The 18094-nt window shown below is 41.2% G+C and overlaps 1 protein-coding gene across 1 annotated transcript in view; it reads right to left on the bottom strand.

Moving 5' to 3' along the window:
* The window catches only part of NEIL3 (nei like DNA glycosylase 3), a 97850-nt gene that overhangs the window by 70827 nt on the left and 8929 nt on the right, over positions 1 to 18094 (bottom strand). The window contains exons 2-3 of the mRNA XM_042934222.1: positions 14897 to 14967; positions 14546 to 14700 (exon numbers count right to left, since the gene is read on the bottom strand). The gene's annotated coding sequence lies outside the window, so the exon portion shown is untranslated. The remainder of the gene's footprint in view (positions 1 to 14545; positions 14701 to 14896; positions 14968 to 18094) is intronic.

Below are 18094 nucleotides of genomic sequence, written 5' to 3'. Positions count from 1 at the left end.
AATACACAGAGCACACAAAATATGGGTTAATCAACAATGAACTTGGTAAAGCTTCTGGTTAACAGTAGGCTATTAGTAGTTTAGTTTTGGGGAAATCAAAAGACATACACAGATTTTTAACTGTGTAGGGGGGCTGGATACACCTAATTCTCACATTGCTCAAAGGTCAACTGTACTGTGGGGGCTCCTGAGTGTCTCCGTCGGTTAAGTGCCGGACTTCGGCTCAGGTCATGATCTCACGGTACATGGGTTCGAGCCCCGTGTCGGGCTCTGTGCTGACCAGAGCCTGGAGCCTGCTTCAGACTCCGTCTCCCTCTCTCTCTGTCCCTCCCCTGCTCACACTCTGTCTCTCTCGCTCAAAAATAAATGAGCGTTAAAAAATTTTTAAAAATTTTTGATAAAATAAAAGGTCAACTGCACTTACGGTAAAGTTATCTTGACTCTTGCCTGAAATCTACAGACACGCTTCCCCTCAGTTATTTTAAACTTTTGACTTCACTCCTTAGGTTAGCATTTCTTAAATTCTGTTCCACATGATGCTATTTGAAAACAGTATTCCAGGAAAAATGGAGTTTTTGGAAACAATGGGTTAAATAAAGAAAGGTAAAAGTGGTTTCTTTTGTGCGGACTTCTAAGGGTCTTAACCATTCACTATGGAAAGCTAAAGGGGAAGCGTGGAGTACCGTTTCCCACATCTGTTTTACCTCTGAAAGGCAGTCTAAAACTTATGCTTCGGAGATGCTATTTTGGGTTCTTCAGCATTAAGCCTTGTGATTATTTTACAGTTTGCAGAAAGTCTGCCTAATTTTTATAAAAGCTCTTAATTTGCCCTTTTATCACATTTTCTAGCTAAGAGATTTGTGTTGCCTTGGCCCTCCTGTGTTTTTTCTCATTCAGCTACATAAGAGAGAGAGAAATTAAGGATATGGGTACAAGAACAGTGGACCTACTTAATGGGGAAGTGAACGGAAAGAGAAGCCACAGCAGGTTGAAATGACTGAGTAGACAGATATATTTAGGCCAAGAAACTGGCAGAATGGAGGCGAATGGAAATGGCAGTCAACGCAGACTTTTCTAGAAACAAAGTCCAGGCAAGACGAGTAGACGAGGCGGGATTGAGGCATCACCAAATAGGACTGGAATTGCAGATAATATAGTCTTGGAGCGCCTGGGTCTAAGGACCCCACCTTAGGGAGGAACTGAGTCTTAACACTTCTGGTACGTGAAACAAATCCTTCTTCATTTTTCATCTCTGGTGCCTCAGATCATTTTTCTCCTGTTAAATCACTCTTGTTGGCTTTAAAAGACAAGGGTTTTTAAGCCAAACTGCGTGAGAGGGCAACACTATCCTTCAGGTGGTTTTAGACTCAGATAGCGTCAGCTGTGGGATGGGTAAGGCCTGATTCCTGGAGTCCCTGATCTCCTAGTTGTCTTTCCCGCTGGGAAATCTGCTTCGATCAGAATCTTGACAAAAAGCCCCCATTAGACCTTGTCCGATACAATTAGGTTCCAAGCCTTGTACATTTTAAACTTTAAACCAACTCTGGCAATAACATATGTTCTACATGTATCATGTTTGGCTCTGAGTTATAGAAAACCCGGAAAACAATGGCTTAAGCACAGAAAGGGATTATTTTTCTCACGTACCCAATGGTATGGAGATAGGCAGTCCTACAGTTGCTATAGCTGAGCTCCACAAGGTCATCAAGAACCCATTTTCCCTCCACACTGCCCTCTTCAGTGTGTGCCCTTTGCACTCATGTTTGCAAGATGGCTGCTGCTCCTCCAGACATCACACTCCTATTCCACACAAAAGAAGAGGGAAAGAGAGGTCCAGAAGGCTTTCCCATAAGGCTTTGTCTTGGGTTGAGAAGGAGTGGTTTCCCAGGATACATCTTCCCCTATCTTACTGGCCAGAACTGGGTAACATGGCTTCCCCCAGCTGCAAAGTTATTTGGAGAAGTGAAGCTATTTACACATGAACAGTGAGTATCATGTCCAACACAGTTGGAGGTGTTTTGTTTTGTTTTGTTTTAGCAAGGAGGAAGGGGAGAATAGATGGTGGCCAGCGACACACAGTTTCTGTCATATGCTTATCGCAGAAAAAAATTACAAAAACCAGAGACGTACTTCTCAATCGTTTTGTGCCATTTATTCATTCATTTAGCCCCTCTCCCTCTTTCTTCCCATCAATACCTTATTTGAAAATGAAGATGCTCTTGGCCTCAGGTAGTGACTCAAAGCTACCTCCACACTACATCCTTAAGTTGATGGTTTTCTGACACAAATAACTTGCAAAAAACATTTTTTTTCACCCCTTGGGGAAATTTAGTAGCCCTAAGATGGAACCTTTAAGAAAAGCAAAAATGTACATAAGGTGTGAGGGCAGAAATTGAACATGAGTTTCACGACAGACCGGTAGCATTTTATTTGGGTCACAAAACAGGCCATTTCCTGTCTTCTCAAAGCCCTACCCTTCTTAAAAAAATTTTTTTTTTTTTTACGTTTATTTTTGAGACAGAGAGAGACAGAGCATGAACAGGGGAGGGGCAGACAGAGAGGGAGACACAGAATCGGAAGCAGGCTCCAGGCTCTGAGCCATCAGCCCAGAGCCCGACGCGGGGCTCGCATTCACGGTCTGTGAGATCATGACCTGAGCTGAAGTTGGACGCTTAACTGACCGAGCCACCCAGGCGCCCCAGCCCTACCCTTCTTAAATCACTGCCCTGTAACCCAGTGCGTAAAGACGGATGCCAGTGGGGCCACAGGGGTAACAGTCACCCTGGCCCAAGTGCGTGGCTTTTCGCTAATGGCTCTAGACACTGATTGCGGGGCCTGGCCCCGTTCATCATTGCTATCTTCGCCATCGTATACTTTTGAGTGCCCACGGGGGCACGGCATTGTGCTGTGCATAACGTTCCCTGTCCTCGTCCTGCTTCCGAATTGTGGGAGGTGTTGTTCACACTTGGCTCTGATCGCAAGTAATGCTGCCTGCCACTGTCAGCTCCCTAAAGCTACCTTTTTTATGCAGATTTCCCAAAGGAATCTGATGAAAAAGGGACAATCCCACTTTTTACCTGAGTTTTGTCATCACTGATGGGCTTCCTCAACATGCCTATTGGTAGGCACTATTTTCTCGATGATGGAGCCTAGCAAGGACATCGCTGAGTTCGAGGTTTGCCAGAAATGTCAGGATTTGGAGGAAAAAGAGAAGGCTAATATTTATCAGTTCTGGGGACAGAAGTAAGTGCTTGATATTGCATTTTTTTAAAGTTTATTTGTTTACTTTGAGACACAGAGAGAGAGAGAATGTGAGCAGCAAAGGGGCAGAGAGAGGGAGAGAGAGAGAATCCTAAGCAGGCTCCGCATTGCCAGCACTGAGCCTGATGCGGGGCCGGAACTCGGGAACCGTGAGATCATGACCTGAGCCGAAACCAAGAGTCAGACGCTTAACCTACTGAGCCACCCGGGAACTCTGATATTGCATTCTTAAGTTATCCCGCTGAAGGAATAATTACTGCACACATTTTGTAGAGGAAGCCACAGATGCTGAGAAAGTCCTATAAGCTGGTAAAAGATTAAAACTGAACTTGAGGGGTGCCTGGGTGGCTCAGACAGTTAAGCTTCTAACTCCTGGTTTCAGCTTGGTTCATGATCGCATGGTTCCTGAGTTTGGGCCCTGGGTTGGGCTCCACTCTCTCTCTCTCTCTCTCCCTCTGTCCCTCCCCCTCTCTCAAAATAAATAAATAAGCTTAAAAAAAAAACTGAACTTGAATATGGGTCTTTAATTATCTTTCAAGTACAGTATATTGTCCTTTAAGAAGTGTCATAATATTTCACTAAGAGATCGTGAAACCCAACCCTCATGGGTGAATTCATTTTAACCTAAAGGAACCCATCAGTGACCCACTGATGTCAGTGGGTACAATGCACGAGGAAGAAGAGATACTTTCCCAAGGCAAGAGAAGTTACTTAAAAAGTTACAGGATACAGGGCATCTGGGTGGCTCAGTCAGTTGAGCATCTGACTCTTGATTTTGGCTCAGGTCATGATCCCAGGGTCATGGGATCGAGCCTCACATTGGACTGAGTGAGGAGCCTGCTTAATAAATTAAAAAAATAAAGTAACAGGAATAAGGTGTATTATTTTCTTCAAGATGTATTGCATACTACGTTCTTTTAATGTAGTAGAACTAAAATTACACCGTATTCTTTATTTTTTATTTTTTTTAAATTTTTAATGTTTATTTATTTTTGACAGAGAGAGAGGCAGAGAATGAGCAGGGGAGGGGCAGAGAGAGAGAGGGAGACACAATCTGAAGCGGACTCCAGGCTCTGAGTTGTCAGCACAGAGCCTGACGCGGGGCTTGAACTCACAGACCGCGAGATCATGACCTGAGCTGATGCTTAACCGACTGAGCCACCCAGGCGCCCCTTCTGTTTATTTTTTAAAATTTTTTTAATCTTTATTTTTGAGAGAGAGAGAGAGAGCGAGCAGGGGAGGGGCAGAGAGAAAGGGAGACACAGAATCTGAAGCAGGCTTCAGGCTTTGAGCTGTCCGCACAGAGCCTCACGCGGGGGTGGAACTCATGAACCATGAGATGAACCTGAGCCGAAGTCAGACGCTTGACCGACTGAGCCACCCAGGCGTCCCCATACTCTTGTTTAGTGTGGTTTCTTTCCCTGGACATATTCGCATCTGTTTTCTGCAAGTCCTCTGTCATACTGATAGTTCTTCTCATGATCTACCCTTGCGCACGACCCCCTATTTTCTAGTAGCAATTTCTAGCGTGATGCTACATTTGACATGTGCTTTCTTCCCTTCGTTCAAGGGCTTTTGAGGCTTTCGTACTCCTTCACATCAACCTCATTCTCCTCTTGCATTATTTCTGAGGGGCACTGGATGCACATTTGTTTCCTGAGTGTATGTCAGAATCTTACATCCCCCCTCAGGATTTCACGAGTGCAGACGGCCCTTGTGTAGCGTTTTCTAAGTCCCTACTTGTGCAAGCTTGAAGCTCCAGCTCACTTAAGTAAAGATCCAGGAAGAGCCTGAATGTTTTGCAGACCGTGACTGCAACTGTATCTAATTGTGCCTTCTGGTTCCTAGGTGGCGCCATTTTCTTTATTTTTAATAATTCCATCTGTAATGACTTCACACTTTATTGTATCTTCAAAAAGGAATCTTGAAGATCTTCTTTGCATGGTTCCTTCTTTACAGAATTTAGTGTAAAAGGCTTTTCTTCCTTCTAACTCTCTTAGCAATGGAGAGTATTTCTATTCTAGACTAAAGCCCAAACATGTACCACCAGTCTCCAGTTTCTTATCCTATGTTATCTGGTCTTTAACCCACATTTCCCACCTGGTAACTGGAGATGTACCCATGTTCATAGCTCTGCAAAGCATTTTCCATTAGCCTCACTGTCTTGACATTCAGGCATTGACTTTGGCAAGGACAATTATTTAATAATGTACGATTTTGCCACCTGTACTTGCCTACAATTACCTGATTGGTAGGAAAAACAAAACAAAACAAAATGATCAGCTATGTAATATAACCTCACAGAGACTAAAATAAAATATAGAAGCAGATCTAAACATACTTTTGAAATAAATAGACCAAGTGGAGGAAAAGAGACTTACATGAAGAGAAAAAGAAAGACAAAACTAAATGCAACAGCCACCTCTCAAACACACAGAAATTAAACTTCATGTTCTTTGCGTATTTTAAAATCACGTAATCATGATACAATTCCTACTCATCTGGAAGCAAACCAGCATGCAGGGGAATTATCCACAATAAAGGACTGAGGGCTCATGAACAAGGCAGCCTGAGATATCCAACCTGTCCGTGTGAAAGTGATAGGTAAGAGATAGAAAGAGAAGGATCCAGGTGTGCCCAGCCGAGCTGGACACAGAAGGCAGCATTGGAGGCCCAGGCTGGGTGAAGACAGCTGTTGATATCGCAAGAGGACAAGAAAGAAGGAGAAATATATAAATCTGACCCATTCCGAGGTCAAGCAGAACTGTTCCATTTACTATTGGGTCTGGTCACGGGAATGTAATTAATGAGGCGTGTCATTAGAAATCATGTTGTTTCACGTGCTCTTATCATCTTATTATCAGCCAACGTGCGTGGATACTGTATTCATATACTGATGGGGGATTGCACGGAAGATAGTTTCATGAGTCAAAAACTATCAATCTATTGACAAGTAAAGACAATCAACCTATTACTTCACAATTTTGGAAATTCTTTTTTTTTAATTAAAAATTTTTTTCTATTATTTATTTTTGAGAGAGAGAGAGACAGAGTGCGAGCGGGGAGCGCAGTAAGAGAAGGAGATACAGCATCCGAAGCAGGCTCCAGACTCTGAGCTGTCAGCACAGAGACTGACGCGGGGCTTGAACTCACAGACCGCGAGATCATGACCTGAGCCAAAGTCGGATGCTTAACCGGCTGAACCACCAAGGAGCCCCCACAATTTTGGAAATTCTTACACTGACATTAGTAAGGTTTATTTTTCTATTTTACATCAATTTCTTTTGTGATTTAAGCTTATTAATTTTTCAATTATTTTTCCATCAATAGAAACATCTGGTTGCTTCCTTTCCTTCTCCTACATTTAAGCGTTTAATGACAATTAAGTTTCCCTTTCCTTTCACATTTTGATTCTTTAAGTCTCCTTCAATATCTTCTAAAAAAAAAAAAAAAAAAAGAAAGAAAGAAAGTCTCCCACCGAGGAGGTCAAATAGTGGCTGTGGGAAGGACCACCCACACTCCGACTAAGCAAGAAATTCTCAAGGGAGCAGAGCCCCTGTTCTGAAATAGATCCCTCACACAGGCCACCAGTTAGATGTCCATTTGTGCACAAATGTTTCCGTTTTAAAAATAAAACAGCCCTAAAAGAATTACATCATTTTTGTACTTAGTATAAATCCCTTTAATCAGAACATGACTGGCCCTCCCCCAACCCCCACCATCTCCACACACATTTTTCTTCCTGTTGTTCGCCCAGTCAGGGACACCAGGTAGCTCCCCCTCCGAAGCTCGCCTGAGGGGAAACATTTCTGAAGTCACTCTGAGAGAAATGACCTCAAGACCGTCCATTCCACTGGGAACCCCACCACTGCCTTTGAACAGCTTGCCTTGGTCAGAGGTGTTGGAATGTATTTTGTCGATCTTTTTCATCATCTTTGCCTTGTATCTTGCCTCCATCCAAGACCTCTCCTCCTCAAACCTTGGGAGCTAGTTGTTCATGGCTTACTAGCTCATAAAGACTTGTTTCTTAGGTCTTGAAGAGAAAATGGTGGGGGCACCTGGGTGGCTCAGTCGGTCAAGCATCCAACTCTTGATTTCGGCTCAGGTCGTGATCTCACGATTCATGAGACCGAGCCCCGCATCAAGCCCTGTGCTGACAGCATGGAGCCTGCTTGGGATTCTCTCTCTGTCTCTGGCCCTCCCCAGCCCTCCCCAAAAATAAACATTAAAGAAAAAAAATATATATATGGTAGGATATTGATGGGTTCACTCACACACCCTGAGAGCTCCCTTTAGATAGCATGGCAGTTAGGGGGAACTGGGACCCTCACTCCCTACAGATCCAAAACCCTGCCGGCACAGAGTGGTGTCGACATGAGGACAGCTGGGCACTCAAAAGTAGGCTGTGTCACGAAGTCAGGAAAAGGGAAGGGAAACTTGGGAGTCCAAGAAAGGGACTTTAGAGGGGAGATAGGACAGTGAACAATAAGTAAGTAGCAGGAAGGTACCAGAAATCTCCAGAGGTTACGTGTGGTTAAGGATGAGAAGGGCTTGGTCAGCAACAGGTGAAGGGTTTTAGAAAGACAGAAAGTTTATAAAGAAAATTTCTTTTATACTCTGTAATTTTTACTTAAAGCTTTTGGAGACCATTAAAATGGAACTGGAAATTACCATCTGAGGTAAAACATTTAGCAGGCAACCTTGGGAGAGAAGTGATATGAAATGGCACTCGCTGGCATTAGAACAGGAGCTGGCAACCTTTTTCCGGAAAGGTTCAGAGAGTTTAGATGTTACAGGCTATGAGGCAAAACTGAGGATATCGTGTAGGTATTTATGTGACAAGAGAAAACAAGTTTCCACAAATTTCGTATTGATGAAATTCAAACTGTAATAATGACAGTTAAGTTCATTTTTAAAAATATGGGTCTACCAATGAGAAGAATGGGATTCTCCTTTTGGCGGGGGCTACATTTTGCTTAATTGAGGTTCAAACTTAGTTTTGCTATCGTCAAAATAAATTGCAGATTCATCCGTAAACTTGATCCATAATTAAACTTGAAGTACTTCATCTTTGAAGATATCTTTTCACGCAGATAGGTTATTGCCAAACACCAATGTCAACATAGGAGCATATGATTTTAATTGAGCACATTCATCAGCTGGCAGGCATATAGAATTCTATTATATTTTCCTCTTGATATCTGATTTGAACATGCCATTATATGGCATATTAGTAACTTCCAAAGGGAGATTAGGTAGAAGTTCAATTGCACAGTTAATTGAATTTTGAAATATGAAGGTTTTTTTTTTCTCCCCTTGCATTTTGATTAAGGTCTGAAAAATGCTGCCGGAAATATATGGTTTGAACTTGGAAAATATATCTACTGCAAATTTGTGTGGCAATGGATATCTTGTTTTTTGTCTTAACTTTCAATAGTACATGACATGTATAAAGGAGCTTTCCCCTACTTTGTTCCAAACAGCATTAGTTGTCATAGAAATGACTTGGCTGTAGTAGAAGTTTTGCACATACGCCCTCTTTTACCTTGTAATTTCATGTTGAATTCACGAAGAATGGATTCATGTTGAATTCATTATTAAGTCGGCACTAAAAGCTAATTTCCAACTAGTGTCTGAGAACAGTAGTTCAGGGTAGTACTTCCAACCACTTGAAAATATAAAAGCCATTCTCAGCTTGTGAGCTGTATGGAAACAGGCAGTGGGTGGGATTCGGTCTGGGGGTTTTGGTTTGCAACGTCGGGAATGACACCGATAGACCCTCTGAGTCAGATTCCCTATGTTTGAATCCTGGCCATATTCACTTAGGGGACCCATGGCGCTGGGCTAATTCCATAACATCTCTAAAGCCTCTAAGAGAGGATAAGAATTCTCCACTTCATAGACTTGAAAGGATTAAATGAAGGGAGTGCATAGAATAATATAAACAACTAGTGAATAGTTTTTAATACTAAAAATAAATACCTACCATAATGCTGTAGATCAATAAAAAAAATTTGCTGTATTAGAATTACTGAAAATATTTTATGAATATGGCTATCTGACACTCTCTCATTTCAGTCTTATTTTTTTAGGTTATTTATTTTGAGAGAGACGGAGACAGTGCAAGCAGGGGAGGGGAGAGAGAGAGAGAGAGAGAGAGAGAGAGAGAATCCTAAGCAGGCTCTGCTCTACGCAGGCAGTCCCCCGATGTGGGACTTGAACCCACGAAGCTGTGAGATCATGACCTGAGCCAAAACCAAGCATGGGACGCTTAACTGACTGAACCACGTGGGCACCCTTCTTCTTATTCTTCATAGCCTCCTTATGAGATATGTATTCATACCATTTTATAGATAAGAAAGCCAAGGCTGTCAGCCTTGAATTCACTCAGTTCCTCTTCTCCTACCTGTCTATGCTCAACAAATCCGGCTTCACCAATCTTGTGCTATTCCTTAGCTCATCTCGTATCACCTTTCTCCAGAGTAGGTGCAGGTAGAGAGCAGGGCATCATTCATGGGTTTTGACCTTGAAATTGCCTATTAAAGTCCTTACATATAATCTGATTATATGCCCATCTCCTTCCACACTGGGTGAGTCTAAGCAGCTAGGGGTGTGCCTTCTTTATTTTTGTATGTACGGAGATGACTATTGAGTAGTTTTTCAGAGAAAAACTATTGAACCATGTAACAATGAATGAATGAAGATTGTTATAAAAACGAAGTAGTGTTTCATTATTATTCCTCATGAAGGACAATGGTCTTCATTCATTTATTTCATTGTGCTCACTGTTTTTATACTCTTTTTTCTTTTTTTAAGAGAGAGAGAGTGTGCGTGCATAAGCAGGGGAGGGCAGGGGGCGGGGGGAGAGCGAGAGAATCCTAAGCAGGCTCCATACTCAGTGCAGAGCCTGATGATGGAGGGCTCGATCCCACGACCCTGGGATCATGACCTGAGCCAAAATCAAGAGTTTGGTTGCTCAACTGACTGAGCCACCCAGACACCCCTTCATATTCTTTTTTTATATTATGCTATTTATTTACAAACTAAGAGAAACCTTTTACAGAAAGAACACATGGATTAATGCGTGTTCATGTTCAGATCCCAATTTTGCCATTAAAAAGCTATGTGAACTTACACAAAAATTTCACCTTTCTGTTTATTTCTTAATCTAAAAGGTATCCTTAAGATCAAGTTCAATTCTGAAATTCTGTCGCTGTTTCTAAACCTGCTTAGTGTTGATAATAGATTCTGTATTACGTATTTATTTTTTGAAAAATAATTTCTAAGATTTCAATTAGGATTCAAAAATATCTCGACTCTACATTGCTTTAGGAGATGAACGGCATCCTTTTATTTTTTGGTAGAAATACTTAAAAAAAACATATGTGGTATATGATGACTAAGTTTTGTTTAACTGTTTCCTTGAGGTTTTTTGTTTCTTCCTTTTGTTTTGTATTTTAATATATCCCAACAGTGGTCTACCTTGATGCGTAACTGAAGTTCAGCATTGGGCTTTTTAAACGTCACTGCCAATAAGACGGGCGTCTTAACTGTGGCTTTCTGCTCATGCCGTCAGTAGCCCAAACTGAAAAGGACGGTTAAGACCCGGCAGGAGAAACCAAGGTAATTTCTTTACCATGTCCTAGAGATTTGCTTTCTCTGAGGCACCTCACAGATTACAGAAAAACTCTAGTCCGATGTCGATATGCATTTTTCTCTTAATCAGGTCAACGTTGACTAATGGTTCTTGATCTTTATTCCTGGAAATGGAATTGGTTATTGCTCTACACCTGCAACATAGCGCGTCCTTTCTTATGACAGTAACCAGCAGCGTGTGCCGATGGCTTTAGGTTTCCAGGCAGTTTTGCTTTCCTAAGGCCGGGTGATGGCTACGGCTGTCTTCTTCTTGTCTGTCTTCCCAGCCCCGAGCTCAGAGCCTGACACATAATGCCCGACTCAAACACATATGCACGGATGAGAGTGTGAATGAAAGCATTAACACGTTTGATGCTCATGGCATTATCCCCATTAGACAGATGAGGAGAGAAAGGCTCAGACAGGTTAATGAAGGAACATTTTACAGGGTCACGGGGATGATAAAGTGGGAGTGCCAAGACTGAAACCCCATCTTCTGACTTGAGGGCCATTATCTTTTCAATTACTCCGGGATCTTCCATAGGATCTTCCACCCGCAAATCAGTAAGGCTGGGCAGGTTCTCAGAGCCGACCTATCAAGTCACGGTACTTTCAGAAAGTTGTATTATGAAGTATTCACAATATTCCTATTTGTCTCTAGCAGTTTTACGATGTTTAGAATTGTAAAGCAGCCATAAACTTGCTCAGCACAAAAGCACCAGGAGGGCCAACGGAGAAACCTGCAGAAACGCTTAATGCGTGTCTGTAGAGGATTAGGGTCGCTGTAAACGTTCCGGGACACTCCCCAGGGTGTCCGGAGGGCTACGATTTCCCGCAACTGTTCAGAAGCTCCATGAAGCTAGGAACATTTTTGTGCTCCTTAGGCAAGTCTGTCATCAGCAGGCTCTAATTTCTAAGGTCTAAGAAAGAAAATGGTGATGAAACTTTCTCTGGGGGCTTTGTCTACAGAAAGCAAGCTCGCTCATCCCAGACAAACCATTTCTAAGACAGTAACAATTCTGTTGCCTGCATTTAAAGACAGAACACGCCTTTCCCAAATACCATTGCAGTTTTCCAAAGGACAGTTTTGTTTTTTCCAGAAATGCCTTGGTGATTTTGTTGTTGTTGTTGTTGTTTTGTTTTGCATAGAAGCACTGCTTAGTGCGTCTCTTTAGTGAACAGGAAAAAGAAAGAAAAGAACAAGCAAGCCAATGATCCTCTGATGGCCTCAAGGCAGAGGATTGAGGACTTCTCTTAAATACATACAAGCTTTCTAGGTGACACTGGTAAAGACTTTTCAAATCAGGCTAAAATATGCTTCAAACACTGACCCATTCAGAATGCCTCAGATTTAATGTTTTCTTTTTTTCCCTAGAAAAGGTTTATTTTCCACAGAGTTTCTAAGAAATCTTTTTAAAGGTACTGAAATCTTAATAATAAGATGTTAATATTTTACATTAAGAGTTGGATTGGGGCGCCAGCCGGTTGAGCGTCCGACTTTGGCTCAGGTCATGATCTTGTGGTTCGTGGGTTCGAGCCCTGTGTCGAGCTCTGTGCTGACGGCTCAGAGCCTGGAGCCTGCTTCAGATTCTGTATCTCTCTCTCTCTCTCTCCTCAAAAATAAACATTAAATTTTTTTTTAAATCATTAAAAAAAAGAATTGGATTACATTTACTTACAGTGGCCAATCTTGGGTTCTATTACATTCAACACATGAATTTTCCTCTTTTGACAGCTACTGTTATTAAAATTACTGGTTCCGCGCTTTCTAAATTTGTGCTATCAGCCCTTAGTATGTGTGTGTATATACATATCTATGTGTGTGTATGTTATTTTTTTAGAGAGGAAATTAATAGGAATTTAGTACCAGGACCAGCTACTGAAGCAATATTTTTGGATGTTTGTAAACTCTTTTGGCTGTGTAGGGGATGAAAAACCCTTCAGAGTTCTCAGCTGAGACTCCTGTAATAAAAGGCAGATTAACAAGAGGAAAACAGACAGACATCCGATTAACACGTATACCTCAAGCAGGCATGGGAGGTGCCCAGGGGGAAAAAAAGCCACCCCTTAAAAACCATTCTCATAAAGAAAGGGAAAGGGAGATAGGCCTCTTAGGGGGGAGGAAACGTTCTTAGGAAAGATGAATGGGCCCTCGTTAGAAGAGATGGGAGGTGTGATAGTTTGCGACACACTGTGTCTGGGTGTGGGGTCGACTTCAAGGCTCCTCTCCCGTGATGAGAGTCAGTCTTTCCTCGATGATGATGTTCCCGGGAGGGGATTTATGACAACTGGTTCCTTTTGGGGGATCTGTATTAAGGCAGATGAGGGAGTTCAGAGAAAGCCTCTCCCTGCATTTCTTGTTTCTCAAGGGTTTTTAGCTCAAAATAATCAATACGCCAAAGAGGCGTATTTTGAGATGGCGTATCATGCTACCCTTCATCTCTCCGCGTCTTTGGTATGTTCCTGGTAGGTAAGACATCAAAGCTTCACCTATGGGTAATTCCCTAGAGCCGGTGATTTCCCCAGTTTAATTAACAAGTTTATAACTATGTGACTCTTTTGTATCTATGTCTGTAAAATCTACATTCTAAAGAATATTCATTTTGGGAAAATGAAGGGGGGGTTCAAATTTGGGGTTTATTTGGGGCATCTTCCTAGGTTATGAGCTTTACTGAGGGCTAGACTCTATCATTCATGACTATACCCTCAAAACTTAGTTGATGACCAACCATATTTTTTAAAAAAAAAAATTTTTTTTTTTAACGTTTATTTATTTTTGAGACAGAGAGAAACAGAGCATGAATGGGGGAGGGTCAGAGAGAGGGAGACACAGAATCTGAAACAGGCTCCAGGCTCTGAGCTGTCAGCACAGAGCCCGACGGGGGGCTCAAACCCACGGACCGTGAGATCATGACCTGAGCCGAAGTCGGCCGCTTAACCGACTGAGCCACCCAGGCGCCCCAATGACCGACGATATTAAACACTCAGTCAAGTTTTGTTAACTGACTGAATGAAAAGCAATTAAACCATATATCTCATGTGTCTATCCAGAAGTGAGCACGCTAGGGTCAAATCTGGCCCATGGGCTGTTCCTATATGTCCTGCAAGCTAAGAACGATTTTTTATCTTTCTAAACGCTTGTAAAAATGACAGCGAAAAATATGTGACAGAGACTATGTGACCCACAAAGCCTAAGATATTTACTATCTGGCTCTTTGCAGAAAAATGTTTGCAGTCCCACTCATCCTTATTCCTTTAAAACAATTTTCTTTAACGTTTACTTATTTTTTAGAAACAGAGACAGAGTATGAGCAGGGGAGGAGCAGAGAGAAGGAGACACAGAATCCAAAGCAGGGTCCAGACTCTGAGCTGTCAGCACAGAGCCCGGTGCGGGCCAGGAACTGCGAGATCATGACCTAGGTCAAAGTCAGGTGCTTAACCAACTGAGTCACCTAGGAACCGTAGACCCATCCTTATTCTTAAATATACATATATGTTTATATGTATATTCTTTAGTCAGAATCCAGACCAATTTGTGAAGGGAAGCTATCCAGGGAGGTAGACCCTGGTAATTGCCTATTCAAAGTCATTCTCCTTCTCTCTTGTTCTATGAAGAAGTCCTATTTGGTTTGGCTTACATTGTACCTACCTCTAGGGATGAAATGTGGTAGGTCAGAGTCCGTCTTGGCTATTCCCTCTCTCTTTACCAGTGATCCGTCTGGGTAGACATGCGACTCAGTCCTGGAAGATGAATCTGAAGGGGGAATGTCCAGGGAGATATCTGGGAAGGATTTCAGTGCTGTTCTAAAAGGAAACATGTAGAAAGGAATATACACGTTTGTTCCCACTTTGTTCCTCGGGAACTTGTTTGTGGGAGGCCATGTTTTGGATCTCTGGCAGTCATCTCTTGACCGTGAAGGAAAGACCAAACACGTCGTGGTGATGCCGACCTAAAATTTTACCACTGATGGGCTGCCGGAATGGCCTCAGAACCACCTACCTCCAGTCTTCTTACATAGTAAGACATCACGGCTTTCTGGTTTCACCATTGTTAACTGTGCACTGCGACACCTGCTGAGAAAATATCCTGATTCATTCAGGTTTTACATCTGCTCTAATAATGAGCTTGATTAAATTATTAAGTTTGTTTGGAATGAGGAGCTGTTTCAAATGACTTGGAGTCACGAATGAAGTTATGATGAAATTATCTATTATCCAGACAAGGATTAATGTAAGCTGGTATTGCATAAGCTTGGAAGCAACCATTTAGTATTAGATTTGTATGAGACAGGTAGCCACTTGGAGAAGAGAGTGGATTCAACCATGGAAAATCAACTTAATTTTCCTATCTGATTAAGAAGTGTGTGTGTGTGTGTGTGTGTGTGTGTGTGTGTGTGTTTACGTGTTTATTTGCACGTTCTGTGTGAACACAGAATGTATGCACCACACTTTATCAGCTATTGTTCAGAATGCAATAGACTAGGAATTCAGAAAGGAAATACCGCCCACCTCTCAATAAAGATGTTACAAATCCATGCCCCAGAGTTCATGCTCTTGACTTTCATTAAGAACCCCCAAGTTCTTCCCTCAATGCTCTTTTCAGAATGGCTAAAAACACAACGTTGCTGTGATATTATTTTACCCTATTTCATTTTGACATCCCAACTTGCTAATTGCATTTCACTGCCACAGAGGAAACTTCCCAGGGTTCACAAGTGCAAAATAATACTTTTCAAACTTCCATTAACTCTCCATTAGCTTTGTTAACTATTGCAACACTGCTACAAACTAATATTCAGCTTGATTGCATGTTTTCTGAAACTTTTCAAGTAATTTATGACGGAGATAATACTTTTCTCAGCTGTGTGCATATCTTACTTATCTATGTGTATATGTATATACATATGTATATATGTATGTATAGATGTATATGTATATATATGTACATATGTACATATGTGTATATATGCAGCATCTCCAAATAATTCTTTGGATAGACATTCCATACACTCATCCATCTCTGACTTGTATTACCTTCTATTATTGGTTAGATAATCTGTAAAATTTCATGCATTATTCTATTTTTGTCCATTATTGCAAACTTCTAACTACCTGGTAGGGGTCCATACTTCCTGAATTTGTAAAGGGACAACTCTTTGCTCCCCACTAAGCTGCTTTCATCAAACAAATTAAGAATGAAAAACTTATTTATCTAAAGGGAGAAAGGGGTACATTTCCCATAATAAAATTCTAACATGCACATAGTGCTTTATGCTATAAAACACATTCGTATATCTTACATTATCCTCATAAAAACTCCATGAAGTCAACCAGGTATTGCTTTTTGTGTCCACTTCCTACTTAAGAAACAGGCTCATAAAGTTTAAGAGATTTGCTCAAGTCACTGTCCTGCAAAGAAACAGATTCTGACTCTAAACTAAGATCTCCTAATTCTTTTCATTTTTTTAATTTCAGACAGCGAGAGAGAGTGCACGCGAGTGGGGGAGGGGCAGAGGGAGGGAGAGAACCTTAAGCAGGTTCCACACTCAGCACAGAGCCGGATGCGGGGCTCGATCCCACCACCCTGGGATCACGACCTGAGCCGAAATGAAGAGTCAGAGGCTCAACCAACTGAGCCACCCAGTCGCCCCTGATCTCCTAATTCTAATCTCCCCCTGAAGTAGGTCATTTGAACTGTTTTTCTGTTTGTTTTTTTTGTTTACTGTTGGTACTGTCACCATCTTTTTTAATGCGTTTTGGAAATAATTAATTTTGAAATAGAAATTTTGCAGAGGTGGCAAACTAATTAGGCTGGCTGACACCTGACATTTTCACTGAACTCGGTGAGCCTATTTAAAAATGTGTCCACCAATTTCTCTTTTGCAAACATACAGGAAAAGTAATTCACCACCTATTAGGAATGCATAGAAACAGTTTGGAAATGTTCGCAAACTGTGTACAAAATCAGCATAGTACATACTACTATAAATTCTATTGCTATGTGTCAGACGTCAATGTCAGTTGAAGATTGTAACAGAAAGTCTAAACGCGAAGGTCCCCAGTGAATTTACGACGCTATCTTCCTTGGCTTGTATTCTCACCAGACGACAGAATTCTGTGTACCTGAGGGTCAGGCTTTACTGGTGGTCCACATATGCGCAGTGTTCGTTCCATTTTAATTAACCTCAAGACTCTAGTTTATGCAGAGCTTGGCTCCCTAATTATTTCCACAAAACTAGTGATCTGCCCAGAAATGAAAGGGGAGAGAAGATAGAAGCTGTTAGAGCTACTGCTAAATCTCACACAAATAGGCATGGGTACTAGAAAATATAACAAGTTACTGGTTTTAAAAAAAGACTCTTGTCCATATTATTTAAATTTTGTCAAAGGTGTTCCAGTTAACTCTAGAAAAGACTCAGGGGCTAATTCTTTTTGCACATTTGTCTATCAGTATATATATTGATCATATCAATATATCAATATATATATTGATCAATATATATATATATGTGTATATATATATATATATATATATTGATCAATATATATATATATATTTAGAACACATTAAAACAATATGCCCTAAGGTAATAGTTCTCATTTTCATAATGTATGTGAAGAAGTATCCATTTTTTATCCTCGAAGGAGAGCTAAGACTGGGAACTGAATTCACTGTTATTCATTTGCTGGCCTTGGCAGAGAAAGGCCAGGATTATCTTAGAATCACGGCTTCATTATTGAGATAAAATGGAGGAGACTTTACTGCTCTTTATGTAATTAAATGCAATCATTATTATGAAAAATTTTCTGCACAGCTGTTAGGCTGAAACAAAATTTGCATTATCAGTAATCCCTTTATGTCTTTGACATGATTCATAGCTTCTCACATATTCCCTGGTCTGAAAATGAAATAGAATTTGAAACTTTCCATAGGTAAATATTCTGTATTTGTTGTCTTAATATTGATTTTGTAGCTTGTTTTTTCTTTCTTTCTTTCTTTTTTTAATTCAGTGAACCATTTAGATGGTAAAAGTGACAAATCTGGACAATTTCTCCTCTAAGTGACTCACAGATGAAGGGGCAAATGGCCAAGCAGGTCATAAAATAGTCAGTTTGGTTTGTCTCAAACTTTCAGATACTGAGGGAATAGCATCCTGTGAGGCTGTTAATTAGGTCCCTCTGATGTCATAAGGTGCAT

This window comes from Panthera leo, chromosome B1 (genome assembly GCF_018350215.1).
Source record: "Panthera leo isolate Ple1 chromosome B1, P.leo_Ple1_pat1.1, whole genome shotgun sequence".
NCBI lineage: Eukaryota > Metazoa > Chordata > Mammalia > Carnivora > Felidae > Panthera > Panthera leo.
Note: the sequence above shows the minus strand (reverse complement) of the source record. Positions and strands in the feature narration are given on the sequence as shown.